The sequence below is a fragment of the Mus caroli genome, unplaced genomic scaffold, assembly GCF_978045245.1.
Source record: "Mus caroli unplaced genomic scaffold, Mus_caroli_1 scaffold_3, whole genome shotgun sequence".
Classification (NCBI taxonomy): Eukaryota; Metazoa; Chordata; class Mammalia; order Rodentia; family Muridae; genus Mus; species Mus caroli.
This window is the reverse complement of record NW_028227258.1, coordinates 147,169,491-147,175,490: the sequence shown is the minus strand read 5'-3', so window position 1 is coordinate 147,175,490 and position 6,000 is coordinate 147,169,491.

The window sequence follows — 6,000 nt, the reverse complement described above, 5'->3', positions numbered from 1 at the left end:
GTGAGTTCTTTTGTGATTGTGTTACTTCACTCAAGATGATGCCCTCCAGGTCCATCCATTTGGCTAGGAATTTCATAAATTCATTCTTTTTAATAGCTGAGTAGTACTCCATTGTGTAAATGTACCATAATTTCTGTATCCATTCCTCTGTTGAGGGACATCTGGGTTCTTTCCAGCTTCTGGCTATTATAAATAGGGCTGCTATGAACATAGTGGAACATGTGTCCTTTTTACCGGTTGGGACATCTTCTGGATATATGCCCAGGAGAGGTATTGCTGGATCCTCCAGTAGTACTATGTCCAATTTTCTGAGGAACCGCCAGACTGATTTCCAGAGTGGTTGTACAAGCTTGCAATCCCACCAACAATGGAGGAGTGTTCCTCTTTCTCCACATCCTCGCCAGCATCTGCTGTCACCTGAATTTTTGATCTTAGCCATTCTGACTGGTGTGAGGTGGAATCTCAGGGTTGTTTTGATTTGCATTTCCCTGATGATTAAGGATGTTGAACATTTTTTCAGGTGTTTCTCTGCCATTCGGTATTCCTCAGGCAAGAATTCTTTGTTCAGTTCTGAGCCCCATTTTTTAATGGGGTTATTTGACTTTCTGGAGTCCACCTTCTTGAGTTCTTTATATATATTGGATATTAGTCCCTTATCTGATTTAGGATAGGTGAAGATCCTTTCCCAATCTGTTGGTGGTTTTTTTGTCTTATTGATGGTGTCTTTAGCCTTGCAGAAGCTTTGTAGTTTCATGAGGTCCCACTTGTCAATTCTCGATCTTACAGCACAAGCCATTACTGTTCTATTCAGGAATTTTTCCCCTGTGCCCATATCTTCAAGGCTTTTCCCCACTTTCTCCTCTATAAGTTTCAGTGTCTCTGGTTTTATGTGAAGTTCCTTGATCCACTTAGACTTGACCTTAGTACAAGGAGATAGGAATGGATCGATTCGCATTCTTCTACATGTTAACAACCAGTTGTGCCAGCACCATTTGTTGAAAATGCTGTCTTTCTTCCACTGGATGTTTTTAGCTCCCTTGTCGAAGATCAAGTGACCGTAGGTATGTGGGTTCATTTCTGGGTCTTCAATTCTATTCCATTGGTCTATTTGTCTGTCACTATACCAGTACCATGCAGTTTTTATCACAATTGCTCTGTAGTAGAGCTTTAGGTCCAGCATGGTGATTCCACCAGAGGTTCTTTTATCCTTGAGAAGAGTTTTTGCTATCCTAGGTTTTTTGTTATTCCAGATGAATTTGCAGATTGCACTTTCTAATTCGTTGAAGAATTGAGTTGGAATTTTGATGGGGATTGCATTGAATCTGTAGATTGCTTTTGGCAAGATAGCCATTTTTACAATGTTGATCCTGCCAATCCATGAGCATGGGAGATCTTTCCATCTTCTGAGATCTTCTATAATTTCTTTCTTCAGAGACTTGAAGTTTTTATTATACAGATCTTTCACTTCCTTAGTTAGAGTCACGCCAAGATATTTTATATTATTTGTGACTATTGAGAAGGGTGTTGTTTCCCTAATTTCTTTCTTTTATTCTTTGTGTAGAGAAAGGCCATTGATTTGTTTGAGTTAATTTTATATCCAGCTACTTCACCGAAGCTGTTTATCAGGCTTAGGAGTTCTCTGGTGGAATTTTTAGGGTCACTTATATATACTATCATATCATCTGCAAAAAGTGATATTTTGACTTCATCTTTTCCAATTTGTATCCCTTTGATCTCCTTTTGTTGTCGAATTGCTCTGGCTAGGACTTCAAGTACAATGTTGAATAGGTATGGAGAAAGTGGACAGCCTTGTCTAGTCCCTGATTTTAGAGGGATTGCTTCAAGCTTCTCACCACTTACTTTGATGTTGGCTACTGGTTTGCTGTAGATTGCTTTTATCATGTTTAGGTATGGGCCTTGAATTCCTGATCTTTCCAAGACTTTTATCATGAATGGGTGTTGGATCTTGTCAAATGCTTTTTCCGCATCTAACGAGATGACCATGTGGTTTTTGTCTTTGAGTTTGTTTATATACTGGATTACGTTGTTGGATTTCCGTATATTGAACCATCCCTGCATCCCTGGGATGAAACCTACTTGGTCAGGATGGATGATTGTTTTGATGTGTTCTTGGATTCGGTTAGCAAGAATTTTATTGAGGATTTTTGCATCAATATCCATAAGGGATATTGGTCTGAAGTTTTCTATCTTTGTTGGGTCTTTTTGTGGTTTAGGTATCAGAGTAATTGTGGCTTCATAGAATGAGTTGGGTAGAGTACCTTCTGTTTCTATTTTGTGGAATAGTTTGTGAAGAACTGGGATTAGATCTTCTTTGAAGGTCTGATAGAACTCTGCACTAAACCCATCTGGTCCTGGGCTTTTTTTGGTTGGGAGACTATTAATGACTGCTTCTATTTCTTTGGGGGATATAGGGCTGTTTAGATCATTAACCTGATCTTGATTCAACTTTGGTACCTGGTATCTGTCTAGGAACTTCTCCATTTCATCCAGGTTCTCCAGTTTTGTTGAGTATAGCCTTTGGTAGAAGGATCTGATGGTGTTTTGGATGTCTTCAGGATCTGTTGTTATGTCTCCTTTTTCATTTCTGATTTTGTTAATTAGGATGCTTTCCCTGTGCCCTCTAGTGAGTCTGGCTAAGGGTTTATCTATCTTGTTGATTTTCTCAAAGAACCAGCTCCTTGATTGGTTGATTCTTTGAATAGTTTTTCTTGTTTCCACTTGGTTGATTTCACCCCTGAGTTTGATTATTTCCTGCCGTCTACTCCTCTTGGGTGAATTTGCTTCCTTTTGTTCTAGTGCTTTTAGGTGTGTTGTCAAGCTGCTAATGTGTGCTCTTTCTAGTTTCCTTTTGGAGGCACTCAGAGCTATGAGTTTTCCTCTTAGAAATGCTTTCATTGCGTCCCATAAGTTTGGGTATGTTGTGGCTTCATTTTCATTGAACTCTAAAAAGTCCTTAATTTCTTTCTTTATTCCTTCCTTGACCAAGGTATCATTGAGAAGAGTGTTGTTCAGTTTCCACGTGAAGGTTGGCTTTCTATTATTTATTTTGTTATTGAAGATCAGCTTTAGTCCATGGTGATCTGATAGGATGCATGGGACAATTTCAATGTTTTTGTATCTGTTGAGTCCTGTTTTGTGCCCAATTACGTGGTCAATTTTGGAGAAGGTACCATGAGGTGCTGAGAAGAAGGTGTATCCTTTTGTTTTAGGGTAAAATGTTCTGTAGATATCTGCCAGATCCATTTGATCCATAACTTCTGTTAGTTTCACTGTGTCCCTGTTTAGTTTCTGTTTCCATGATCTGTCCATTGGTGAAAGTGGTGTGTTGAAGTCTCCCACTATTATTGTATGAGGTGCAATGTGTGCTTTGAGATTTACTAAAGTTTCTTTAATGAATGAGGCTGCCTTTGTATTTGGAGCATAGATATTCAGGATTGATAGTTCCTCTTGGAGGATTTTACCTTTGATGAGTATGAAGTGCCCCTCCCTGTCTTTTTTGATGACTTTGGGTTGGAAGTCAATCTTATCTGATATTAGAATGGCTACTCCAGCTTGTTTCTTCAGACCATTTGCTTGGAAAATTGTTTTCCAGCCTTTCATTCTGAGGTAGTGTCTATCTTTTTCTCTGAGATGAGTTTCTTGTAAGCAGCAAAATGTTGGGTCTTGTTTGTGTAGCCAGTTTGTTAGTCTATGTCTTTTTATCGGGGAGTTGAGTCCATTGATATTAAGAGATATTAAGGAAAAGTAATTGTTGTTTCCTGTTATTTTTGTTGTTAAAGTTGGCATTCTGTTCTTGTGGCTGTCTTCTTTTAGGTTTGTTGAGGGATTACCTTCTTGTTGTTTCTAGGGCGTGGTTCCTGTCCTTGTATTGGTTTTTTTCTGTTATTGTCCTTTGAAGGGCTGGATTCGTGGAGAGATAATGTGTGAATTTGGCTTTGTCGTGGAATACTTTGGTTTCTCCATCTATGTTAATTGAGAGTTTGGCTGGGTATAGTAGCTTGGGCTGGAATTTGTGTTCTTTTAGTGTCTGTATAACATCTGTCCAGGATCTTCTAGCTTTCATAGTCTCTGGTGAAAAATCTGGTGTAATTCTGATAGGCTTGCCTTTATATGTTACTTGGCCTTTTTCTCTTACTGCTTTTAGTATTCTATCTTTATTTAGTGCATTTGTTGTTCTGATTATTATGTGTCGGGAGGTATTTCTTTTCTGGTCCAGCCTATTTGGAGTTCTGTAGGCTTCTTGTATGTTCATGGGCATCTCTTTCTTTAGGTTTGGGAAGTTTTCTTCTATAATTTTGTTGAAGATGTTTGCTGGTCCTTTGAGTTGAAAATCTTCATTCTCATCCACTCCTATTATCCGTAGGTTTGGTCTTCTCATTGTGTCCTGTATTTCCTGGATGTTTTGATTTAGGATCTTTTTGCATTTTCCATTTTCCTTGATTGTTGTGCCCATGTTCTCTATGGAATCTTCTGCACCTGAGATTCTCTCTTCCATCTCTTGTATTCTGTTGCTGATGCTTGCATCTATGGTTCCAGATTTCTTTCCTAGGGTTTCTATCTCCAGTGTTGCCTCATTTTGGGTTTTCTTTATTGTGTCTACTTCCCTTTTTAGGTCTAGTATGGTTTTGTTCATTTCCATCATCTGATTGGATGTGTTTTCCTGTTTCTCTTTAAGGACTTCTACCAGTTTGGTTGTGTTTTCCTGTTTTTCTTTAAGGACTTGTAACTCTTTAGCCATGTTCTCCTGTAGTTCTTTAAAGTCCTTCTTGATGTCCTCTACCATCATCATGAGATATGCTTTTAAATCCAGGTCTAGTTTTTCAGGTGTGTTGGGGTGCCCTGGACTGGGCGAAGTGGGAGTGCTGGGTCCTGATGATGGTGAGTGGTCTTGGTTTCTGTTAGTAAGATTCTTACCTTTACCTCTCGCCATCTGGTAATCTCTGGAGTTGTTATAGTTGTCTCTGTTCAGAGGTTGTTCTTCTGGGGATTCTGAGTATCCTCTGTCAACAGACCTGTACAGACTAAGTTCAGCGGAGTCCCGGAGCCAAGATGGCGCTCCCTGCAGGGCAGGTCACTGTTCTCCGGCTGGGAGGGTGTCGGATGTCTGCGGCCCCAAAAGGGTGCTGCCTCAGCGGTTCTGTGGCTCCCGCCTGTCCCAGAAGCTGTCTGCCTCTGTGGTCCTCACTCTGACCTGTACAGACTAAGTTCGGCGGAGTCCCGGAGCCAAGATGGCGCTCCCTGCAGGGCAGGTCACTGTCCTCCGACTGGGAGGGTGCCGGATGTCTGCGGCCCCTAAAGGGTGCTGCCTCAGCAGCTCTGTGGCTCCCGCCTGTCCCAGAAGCCGTCTGCCCCCGTGGTCCCCACTCTGACCTGTAGAGACTAAGCTCGGCGGAGTCCCAGAGCCAAGATGGCGTTCCCTGCAGGGCAGGTCACTGTCCTCCGACTGGGAGGGTGCCGGATGTCTGCGGCCCCAAAAGGGTGCTGCCTCAGCGGCTCTGTGGCTCCTGCCTGTCCCAGAAGCCGTCTGCCCCCGTGGTCCCCACTCTAACCTGTAGACTAAGCTCGGCGGAGTCGCGAAGCTAAGATGGCGCTCCCTGCAGGGCAGGTCACTGTCCTCCGACTGGGAGGGTGCCGGATGTCTGCGGCCCCAAAAGGGTGCTGCCTCAGCGGCTCTGTGGCTCCCGCCTGTCCCAGAAGCTGTCTGCCTCTGTGGTCCTCACTCTAACCTGTAGACTAAGTTCGGTGGAGTCCCGGAGCCAAGATGACGCTCCCTGCAGGGCAGGTCACTGTCCTCCGGCTGTAAACTACATTTATTGATTTACTTATGTTAAAGTACCTCCTTTGCTTCTTTCTTCTGAAACTTTTGTTTCTATTTTGTGGAGGAATTAGAGAAGTGATTATATCAATCATTTCTGAAAATATGGTCGGTTTCTGCACTAAATTTATCTGGCCTTGGGGTTTTTGTTTGTGCTTGTTTTT